This window comes from Phyllobates terribilis, unplaced genomic scaffold, assembly GCF_046119375.1.
Source record: "Phyllobates terribilis strain yellow unplaced genomic scaffold, ASM4611937v1 Scaffold_9__5_contigs__length_417890890, whole genome shotgun sequence".
Classification (NCBI taxonomy): domain Eukaryota; kingdom Metazoa; phylum Chordata; class Amphibia; order Anura; family Dendrobatidae; genus Phyllobates; species Phyllobates terribilis.
This window is the reverse complement of record NW_027362769.1, coordinates 175,555,193-175,567,882: the sequence shown is the minus strand read 5'-3', so window position 1 is coordinate 175,567,882 and position 12,690 is coordinate 175,555,193. Positions and strand designations below refer to the sequence as shown.

Below are 12,690 nucleotides of genomic sequence, written 5' to 3'. Positions count from 1 at the left end.
CCTCCCATGCTCCAAAGACTGATAGTGAATGTAGACTGTGAGCCCAATAACGACAGATAAGAAAAGGAAGTTGATGCCACTTCAAATGAAACAAATGTTTATTAACATATATCTGAACAAATCACAAAAAGTTAAAAAGAAGGTAAGTCAATGTAGAGAATAGTACACTCACAGGGTATACACACTGGTCTTCCCCAAAACAATTGACCTAGTAAAAAATATTATGTCGCTTTTAAAATATAGTGTAGGGTAGGACAAGAGTTCTAAAAAGTACATGAAAAAAATCTAGATCAATACATTGCTGTAGGTCATTCTCAATAAAGTCAAATTGGTTAACACTTGCACAAGGCACAATTAGTATAATCATGAATCACCACTGATATCTTTATGGATAAATAGACTGCTCCTTCATCTATTCAGTACACTAATCCCCCAGGAAAAAACTAGATGAGAAACGCGCGTTGGGGCCGTGTGCTGCACTCCCAGGTTGTATATTATTCTCCTGCCTTTATATGAATCTACATGGCTGTATTGCTTTCCAATCAGTTATTGATGTGTTTTGTGACCTGCTGGTCTACTCTCTTGCACTTTGTATTGCATTGCAGCATCTCTCTAATTATATATATTTTTTTATTACTGCCCTGATTTGTACTATATGCACTTTAGCTATGCCATGCACTTTATATAGTATTGAAACCTTGTCCTTTCTTGCGTCGTATTGTACTTTAGCCACTTGGCATTACATATATCTGTATAAAAATCTTAGACCCTTTTTACACCATATATTTTCTGTCTTAGTGGCGGCTATATCACATTGATCCTATACTAATTGTGCCTTCTTCTGCAAGTGTTCGCCAATTGGACTTCATTGAGAATAACCTACTTTTTTTTCATATAGTTTTTAGGACTCTTGTCCTTCCCTTCACTATATTGCAAAGTGCCATAATATTTGTAGTAGGTCAACTGTTTTGGGGGAAACTCAATGTGTATACCCTGTGAGTGTACTGTTCTCTACATTGACTTCCCCTCTTTTTTAACTTTTTGTGATTTGTTCAGATATATGTTAATAAAGATTTGTTTAATTTGAAGCGGCATCAGCTTCCTTTTTCTTATAGGTTTACTTTAATTTTTTTGGAAGTGTCAAAAGTATTTAGACCAATATTATGTATCTCCAATGGGGACAGAGATGATGTGTGTACAGCGCTGTGGAGCATGATGGCGCTATAGAAGTAAGCAGAATAAATACTAAATTGAGTGAGGTGAAACTGCTAGTTGTACAAACCTCAATGTTTCGCTACAGAAGAAAAACTTCCAGATTAGAAACACTAAGAACCCCCCCACCACCACCACATACATACACCCCCCCCATGATATCATTATGAGGATGTATTGGTTGTCTCCCAGATTAACCCAAAAACTTGGAATTGGCTGAAAAGACTGATGAACGGTGTAACACAAAGGATATTCAGGGACCAAACTATCATCTCAAAGGAAAATACAATGTATCACACAATGTTCATGTATCAGCACAGACAGAATGTATCGGTCTGGATCCCAGATTCTACGGATGACACAACATGGTCTGGACTGGATACAATTGTAACAGCTGTGGACACTATCACATCTGGATGTGAGCGGGAATGCGGCCCCTCACTGAGAGCAAGCAGAGGTCTTAAAAAAAGGTGAAAGATTAAAATGGAAACTGTATCAGCGAGAGAATGTGTCACCTGCATAGAAATACGACTGAGCAGACATGGAGAAGCCAGCAGAGCACTGGTTAACGAGAAAGGGCCGGCGTGCTTGTGTCGCGTGTGCCAGGATCTGGGCCGACGCTGTGTCGCATTGTCTCAGCCTATGTGGATTCACAACACCAAAATGCCCCTAGGAGCAACTAAATCCCGGATTAAGGGACATAAAATGATAACTTTTATTAGAATTTATAACTAAAAAAAAGGTCAAAAATTGATAACTATTAAAATTGTTGCAGCATAGACCCAATCTATTTCAATTTCCTCCAGACCTAAACAGAAGTCAGATTTCCTTAGCAACAAACCTCCATATATGCATACACCCAGTACCACAGCTTCAGCCTGTGTATACAATGTACTTATTAGGTGTCCTTGTTGTTGCTAACTAGATGGATTTCTACTGCATAGTAAAAGAGCTATGAAGCCACCCGATCAAGTTTCGCCCTTGCAGGCTTCCTCAGGGGACCTTGTAGCCACAGCCCCCCAAGGAAGCCTACAAAGGCGAAACTTGATCGGGTGGCTTCATAGCTCTTTTACTATGCAGTAGAAATCCATCTAGTTAGCAACAACAAGGACACCTAATAAGTACATTGTATACACAGGCTGAAGCTGTGGTACTGGGTGTATGCATATATGGAGGTTTGTTGCTAAGGAAATCTGACTTCTGTTTAGGTCTGGAGGAAATTGAAATAGATTGGGTCTATGCTGCAATCATTTTAATAGTTATAAATTTTTTACCTTTTTTTATAGTTATAAAATTCTAATAAAAGTTGTAATTTTATGTCCCTTAATCTAGGATTTAATTGCTCCTAGGATCAATTTGGTGTTGTGAATTACCTTGTTGCTAATGGGATGTATGCGCGTCTATTTGGTGTCAGCCTGTGTGGATTTACTCAATGAAACTGAAGGATTCATAGAAAAAGGGGAAAAAAAAGAAACTGACCGGTCCCCCCCCCCCCAAAAAGCTATCCCCCTTCCGCTGTCCTGTCTGCGACCACCCAAGTGCTCTGGTTCTGATTTCCTTTATTAATGACATCTGGATCTCAGCTGAAATGGGAAAACCCTTGATGAAAAAAGATCTGCAGCCACATGGGGGGATGGGGGGCGTTCATGTTCTGCACTGCCTGTGTCCATAAAGCCCATAATAACCCAAGGTCCCATGTGCAGCATTGTGTCCTGTAACTAATACACAGGTGAATGCACCAGAACGCAGCAAACAGAACAGATAATTGTCTGGAGCATTAAAAACGCAAAATTAACACTTAAAAAATGATTCTACAAGTGTTTACAATCTCCACATGAAGATATAAGGGGAATATGTGTCCTCCAAAAACACAGAGGGCATGACAATTCAGGAGATCCCAGCCACTGTGTGACACCGTAAAAACAATGGGCTATACCGTACAAGACACGTACAGCGTAAAAAGAAAAGGAGCTACTCTACAGGGGAGCATGGCCTCAAGATGATGAGAACATAACCTGAGGTTATCCTATCAGCAGGTATTCATATGACTGCAGATAAAACTAATCCAATACATTATTATATTACAGCCCACTCCATACTGCCCCCTATGTACAAGAATATAACTTCTATAATACTGCTCCCATGGACAAGAATATAACTACTATAATACTGCCCCTATGTACAAGAATATAACTACTATAATACTGCTCCTATGTACAAGAATATAACTACTATAATACTGCTCCCATGGACAAGAATATAACTACTATAATACTGCCCCTATGTACAAGAATATCACTACTATAATACTGCTCCCTATGTACAAGAATATAACTACTATAATACTGCTCCCATGGACAAGAATATAACTACTATAATACTGCCCCCTATGTATAAGAATATAACTACTATAACACTGCCCCCTATGTACAAGAATATAACTACTATAATACTGCCCCCTATGTACAAGAATATAACTGCTATAATACTGCCCCCTATGTACAAGAATATAACTAATATAATACTGCTTCCTATGTACAAGAATATAACTACTATAATACTGCCCCTATGTACAAGAATATAACTACTATAATACTGCCCCTATGTACAAGAATATAACTACTATAATACTGTTCCCTATGTAGTAGAATATAACTACTATAATACTGCTCCTATGTACAAGAATATAACTACTATAATACTGCCCCTATGTACAAGAATATAACTACTATAATACTGCCCCTATGTACAAGAATATAACTACTATAATACTGCCCCCTGTGTACAAGAATATAACTACTATAATACCACCCCCTATGTACAAGAATATAACTACTATAATACTGCTCCTATATACAAGAATATAACTACTATAATACTGCCCCCTATGTACAAGAATATAACTACTATAATACTGCTCCCTAAGTACAAGAATATAACTACTATAATACTGCTCCTATATACAAGAATATAACTACTATAATACTGTCCCTAAGTACAAGAATATAACTACTATAATACTGCCCCCTATGTACAAGAATATAACTACTATAATACTGCTCCCTAAGTACAAGAAAATAACTACTATAATACTGTCCCTATGTACAAGAATATAACTACTATAATACTGCTCCTATATACAAGAATATAACTACTATAATACTGCCCCCTATATACAAGAATATAACTATTATAATACTGCCCCCTATGTACAAGAATATAACTACTATAATACTGCTCCTATATACAAGAATATAACTACTATAATACTGCTCCCTATATAGAAGAATATAACTACTATAATACTGCTCCCTAAGTACAAGAATATAACTACTATAGTACTGCTCCTATATACAAGAATATAACTACTATAATACTGCTCCTATGTACAAGAATATAACTACTATAATACTGCTCCTATAAACAAGAATATAACTACTATAATACTGCTCCCTAAGTACAAGAATATAACTACTATAATACTGCTCCCTAAGTACAAGAATATAACTACTATAATACTGCTCCTATATACAAGAATATAATTACTATAATACTGTTCCTATATACAAGAATATAAATACTATAATACTGCTCCTATGTACAAGAATATAACTACTATAATACTGCTCCTATAAACAAGAATATAACTACTATAATACTGTCCCTAAGTACAAGAATATAACTACTATAACACTGCTCCCTAAGTACAAGAATATAACTACTATAATACTGCTCCTATGTACAAGAATATAACTACTATAATACTGCTCCTATAAACAAGAATATAACTACTATAATACTGTCCCTAAGTACAAGAATATAACTACTATAATACTGCTCCCTAAGTACAAGAATATAACTACTATAATACTGCTCCTATATACAAGAATATAATTACTATAATACTGCTCCTATGTACAAGAATATAACTACTATAATACTGCTCCTATGTACAAGAATATAACTACTATAATACTGCCCCCTATGTACAAGAATAAAACTACTATAATACTGCTCTAATGTACAAGAATATAACTACTATAATACTGCCCCTATGTACAAGAATATAACTACTATAATACTGCCCCTATGTACAAGAATATAACTACTATAATACTGCTCCCTAAGTACAAGAATATAACTACTATAATACTGCTCCCTAAGTACAAGAATATAACTACTATAATGCTGCTCCTATATACAAGAATATAACTACTATAATACAGCTCCTATATACAAGAATATAACTACTATAATACTGTCCCTAAGTACAAGAATATAAATACTATAATACTGCCCCCTATGTACAAGAATATAACTGCTATAATACTGCTCCCTAAGTACAAGAATATAACTACTATAATACTGTCCCTATGTACAAGAATATAACTACTATAATACTGCTCCTATATACAAGAATATAACTACTATAATACTGCCCCTATATACAAGAATATAACTATTATAATACTGCCCCCTATGTACAAGAATATAACTACTATAATACTGCTCCTATATACAAGAATATAACTACTATAATACTGCCCCCTAGGTACAACAATATAACTACAATAATACTGCTCCTATATACAAGAATATAACTAATATAATACTGCTCCCAATATAGAAGAATATAACTACTATAATACTGCTCTCTAAGTACAAGAATATAACTACTATAATACTGCTCCTATGTACAAGAATATAACTACTATAATACTGCCCCCTATGTACAAGAATATAACTACTATAATACTGCTCCTATGTACAAGAATATAACTACTATAATACTGCCCCCTTTGTACAAGAATATAACTACTATAATACTGCTCCTATGTACAAGAATATAACCACTATAATACTGCCCCCTATGTACAAGAATATAACTACTATAATACTGCTCCTATGTACAAGAATATAACTACTATAATACTGCTCCTATGTACAAGAATATAACTACTATAATACTGCTCCTATGTACAAGAAAATAACTACTATAATACTGCCCCCTATGTACAAGAATATAACTACTATAATACTGCTCCTATAAACAAGAATATAACTACTATAATACTGTCCCTAAGTACAAGAATATAACTACTATAATACTGCTCCCTAAGTACAAGAATATAACTACTATAATACTGCTCCTATATACAAGAATATAATTACTATAATACTGCTCCTATGTACAAGAATATAACTACTATAATACTGCCCCCTATGTACAAGAATATAACTACTATAATACTGCTATGTACAAGAATATAACTACTATAATACTGCCCCCTTTGTACAAGAATATAACTACTATAATACTGCTCCTATGTACAAGAATATAACTACTATAATACTGCCCCCTTTGTACAAGAATATAACTACTATAATACTGCTCCTATGTAGAAGAATATAACTACTATAATACTGCTCCTATATACAAGAATATAACTACTATAATACTGCCCCTATGTACTAGAATATAACTACTGTAGCGTCGGCGTCCCTGCCTCCTGCTAGGCAGGGACGCTGTTCCCCTCACCTCTCCACTCCGTGCCCGGCGTCCTCCTCCCACTCTGCTGGCAGCGCGCGCTGCTTCCCGGCCACTGCGCTTAGGGCGCGCGCGCGCTCCCCCTCTCTTAAAAGGGCCGTGCGCGCCGTCCTAAGGAGTCCCCGGCCAATGGCCGGAGGGCCTCACCATATATAAGGCACCTCCTCCAAAATGGAGGTGCCCGAGCAATGTTGTTGCAAAGCCTTCACTCTGCTTCAGCCCTCAGGTCCCGTTGCTAGTTACCTGCCAGTCACCTGCCAGATTCCTGCCTGTTACCTGCCAGTCACCTGCCAGATTCCTGCCTGTTACCTGCCAGTCACCTGCCAGATTCCTGCTTGATACCTGCCTGATATCCGTTTACCTGCTTGCAAGCCTGCGGTCCGACGGTCTGCCTTCTGACACCTGTCAGTCTGTCTATGGACCAGCCTGCCCGCTCACCTGGGAGCGCTCATCTGCTACCTGTCTGCTAGCCTACCTGGAGGCTCTACCGTCACTTGCCGTGACCACCTGCCCGTCCAGAGACTCTTGCCCGCTCACCTGGGAGTGCTCACCTGCTACCTGCCTGCTAGCCTACCTGGAGGCTTTGCCGTCACTTGCCGTGACCACCTGCCTGTCCAAAGACTCTCGCCCGCTCACCTGGGAGCGTTCACCAGCCACCTGCCTGCTGTCCTTCTACCCAGAGACTGTCCCTGTCACTTGCCGTGAGTACCCGTCCTTCTACTCAGAGACGGTCCCTGTCACTTGCCGTGACAACCTGCCCTTCTACCCAGAGACTGTCCCTGTCACTTGCCGTGACTACCTGCCCTTCTACCCAGAGACTGTCCCTGTCACTTGCCGTGACTACCTGCCCGTCTTCCCTGGGAGCCACCCGCTTCCTTACAAGGACCGCCCCCTTGTATAGTTGCCCAGAGGTTCCGCCTCCCAGACCCGTTACAACTACTATAATACTGCTCCCTAAGTACAAGAATATAACTACTATAATACTGCTCCCTAAGTACAAGAATATAACTACTATAATACTGCTCCCTAAGTACAAGAATATAACTACTATAATACTGCTCCTATATACAAGAATATAACTACTATAATACTGCTCCTATGTACAAGAATATAACTACTATAATACTGTCCCTAAGTGCAAGAATATAACTACTATAATACTGCCTCCTATGTAAAAGAATATAACTACTATAATACTGCTCCCTAAGTACAAGAATATAACTACTATAATACTGTCCCTATGTACAAGAATATAACTATAATACTGCTCCTATATACAAGAAAATAACTACTATAATACTGCCCCCTATATACAAGAATATAACTATTATAATACTGCCCCCTATGTACAAGAATATAACTACTATAATACTGCTCCTATATACAAGAATATAACTACTATAATACTGCCCCCTAGGTACAAGAATATAACTGCAATAATACTGCTCCTATATACAAGAATATAACTACTATAATACTGCTCCCTATATAGAAGAATATAACTACTATAATACTGCTCCTATGTACAAGAATATAACTACTATAATACTGCTCCTATAAACAAGAATATAACTACTATAATACTGTCCCTAAGTACAAGAATATAACTACTATAATACTGCTCCCTAAGTACAAGAATATAACTACTATAATACTGCTCCTATATACAAGAATATAATTACTATAATACTGTTGCTATATACAAGAATATAACTACTATAATACTGCTCCTATGTACAAGAATATAACTACTATAATACTGCTCCTATAAACAAGAATATAACTACTATAATACTGTCCCTAAGTACAAGAATATAACTACTATAATACTGCTCCCTAAGTACAAGAATATAACTACTATAATACTGCTCCTATATACAAGAATATAATTACTATAATACTGCTCCTAAATACAAGAATATAACTACTATAATACTGCTCCTATGTACAAGAATATAACTACTATAATACTGCCCCCTATGTACAAGAATATAACTACTATAATACTGCCCCCTATGTACAAGAATATAACTACTATAATACTGCTCCTATGTACAAGAATATAACTACTATAATACTGCCCCCTATGTACAAGAATATAACTACTATAATACTGCTCCTATGTACAAGAATATAACTACTATAATACTGCCCCCTATGTACAAGAATATAACTACTATAATACTGCCCCCTATGTACAAGAATATAACTACTATAATACTGCTCCTATGTACAAGAATATAACTACTATAATACTGCCCCTATGTACAAGAATATAACTACTATAATACTGCTCCCTAAGTACAAGAATATAACTACTATAATACTGCTCCCTAAGTACAAGATTATAACTACTATAATACTGCTCCTATATACAAGAATATAACTACTATAATACTGCTTCTATATACAAGAATATAACTACTATAATACTGTCCCTAAGTACAAGAATATAACTACTATAATACTGCCCCCTATGTAGAAGAATATAACTACTATAATGCTGATCCCTAAGTACAAGAATATAACTACTATAATACTGCTCCTATATACAAGAATATAACTACTATAATACTGCCCCCTATATACAAGAATATAACTATTATAATACTGCCCCCTATGTACAAGAATATAACTACTATAATACTGCTCCTATATACAAGAATATAACTACTATAATACTGCCCCCTAGGTACAAGAATATAACTACAATAATACTGCTCCTATATACAAGAATATAACTAATATAATACTGCTCCCTATATAGAAGAATATAACTACTATAATACTGCTCTCTAAGTACAAGAATATAACTACTATAATACTGCCCCTATGTACAAGAATATAACTACTATAATACTGCTCTCTAAGTACAAGAATATAACTACTATAATACTGCTCCTATATACAAGAATAACTACTATAATACTGCTCCTATGTACAAGAATATAACTACTATAATACTGCTCCTATAAACAAGAATATAACTACTATAATACTGCTCCCTAAGTACAAGAATATAACTACTATAATACTGCTCCTATATACAAGAATATAATTACTATAAAACTGCTCCTATATACAAGAATATAACTACTATAATACTGCTCCTATGTACAAGAATATAACTACTATAATACTGCCCCTTATGTACAAGAATATACCTACTATAATACTGCCCCCTATGTACAAGAATATAACTACTATAATACTGCTCCTATGGAGAAGAATATAACTACTATAATACAGCCCCTATGTACAAGAATATAACTACTATAATACTGCCCCTATGTACTAGAATATAACTACTATAATACTGCTCCCTAAGTACAAGAATATAACTACTATAATACTGCTCCCTAAGTACAAGAATATAACTACTATAATATTGCTCCCTAAGTACAAGAATATAACTACTATAATACTGCTCCTTTATACAAGAATATAACTACTATAATACTGCTCCTATATACAAGAATATAACTACTATAATACTGCCCCCTAGGTACAAGAATATAACTGCAATAATACTGCTCCTATATACAAGAATATAACTACTATAATACTGTTCCCTATATAGAAGAATATAACTACTATAATACTGCTCCCTAAGTACAAGAATATAACTACTATAATACTGCTCCTATATACAAGAATATAACTACTATAATACTGCCCCCTAGGTACAAGAATATAACTGCAATAATACTGTTCCTATATACAAGAATATAACGACTATAATACTGCTCCCTATATAGAAGAAAATAACTACTATAATACTGCTCCTATGTACAAGAATATAACTACTATAATACTGCTCCTATATACAAGAATATAACTACTATAATACTGCCCCCTATATACAAGAATATAACTATTATAATACTGCCCCCTATGTACAAGAATATAACTACTATAATACTGCTCCTATATACAAGAATATAACTACTATAATACTGCTCCCTATAGAGAAGAATATAACTACTATAATACTGCTCCCTAAGTACAAGAATATAACTACTATAATACTGCTCCTATAAACAAGAATATAACTACTATAATACTGTCCCTAAGTACAAGAATATAACTACTATAATACTGCTCCTATATACAAGAATATAACTACTATAATACTGCCCCCTATATACAAGAATATAACTATTATAATACTGCCCCCTATGTACAACAATATAACTACTATAATACTGCTCCTATATACAAGAATATAACTACTATAATACTGCCCCCTAGGTACAAGAATATAACTGCAATAATACTGCTCCTATATACAAGAATATAACTACTATAATACTGCTCCCTATATAGAAGAATATAACTACTATAATACTGCTCCCTAAGTACAAGAATATAACTACTATAATACTGCTCCTATAAACAAGAATATAACTACTATAATACTGTCCCTAAGTACAAGAATATAACTACTATAATACTGCTCCTATGTACAAGAATATAACTACTATAATACTGCTCCTATAAACAAGAATATAACTACTATAATACTGTCCCTAAGTACAAGAATATAACTACTATAATACTGCTCCCTAAGTACAAGAATATAACTACTATAATACTGCTCCTATATACAAGAATATAATTACTATAATACTGCTCCTATGTACAAGAATATAACTACTATAATACTGCTCCTATGTACAAGAATATAACTAATATAATACTGCCCCCTATGTACAAGAATAAAACTACTATAATACTGCTCCTATGTACAAGAATATAACTACTATAATACTGCCCCTATGTACAAGAATATAACTACTATAATACTGCCCCTATGTACAAGAATATAACTACTATAATACTGCTCCCTAAGTACAAGAATATAACTACTATAATACTGCTCCCTAAGAACAAGAATATAACTACTATAATGCTGCTCCTATATACAAGAATATAACTACTATAATACTGCTCCTATATACAAGAATATAACTACTATAATACTGTCCCTAAGTACAAGAATATAACTATTATAATACTGCTCCCTAAGTGCAAGAATATAACTACTATAATACTGTCCCTATGTACAAGAATATAACTACTATAATACTGCTCCTATATACAAGAATATAACTACTATAATACTGCCCCCTATATACAAGAATATAACTATTATAATACTGCCCCCTATGTACAAGAATATAACTACTATAATACTGCTCCTATATACAAGAATATAACTACTATAATACTGCCCCCTAGGTACAACAATATAACTACAATAATACTGCTCCTATATACAAGAATATAACTAATATAATACTGCTCCCTATATAGAAGAATATAACTACTATAATACTGCTCTCTAAGTAGAAGAATATAACTACTATAATACTGCTACTATATACAAGAATATAACTACTATAATACTGCTCCTATGTACAAGAATATAACTACTATAATACTGCTCCTATAAACGAGAATATAACTACTATAATACTGTCCCTAAGTACAAGAATATAACTACTATAATACTGCTCCCTAAGTACAAGAATATAACTACTATAATACTGCTCCTATATACAAGAATATAATTACTATAATACTGCTCCTATATACAAGAATATAACTACTATAATACTGCTCCTATGTACAAGAATATAACTACTATAATACTGCCCCCTATGTACAAGAATATAACTACTATAATACTGCCCCCTATGTACAAGAATATAACTACTATAATACTGCTCCTATGTAGAAGAATATAACTACTATAATACTGCTCCTATATACAAGAATATAATTATTATAATACTGCTCCTATATACAAGAATATAACTACTATAATACTGCTCCTATGTACAAGAATATAACTACTATAATACTGCCCCCTATGTACAAGAATATAACTACTATAATACTGCCCCCTATGTACAAGAATATAACTA

At 34.4% G+C, this 12,690-nt stretch overlaps 1 protein-coding gene across 12 annotated transcripts in view; it reads right to left on the bottom strand.

Annotated features, from left to right (window-relative positions):
* The window catches only part of TNS1 (tensin 1), a 608,032-nt gene that overhangs the window by 419,053 nt on the left and 176,289 nt on the right, over positions 1–12,690 (bottom strand). The window lies entirely within an intron of this gene.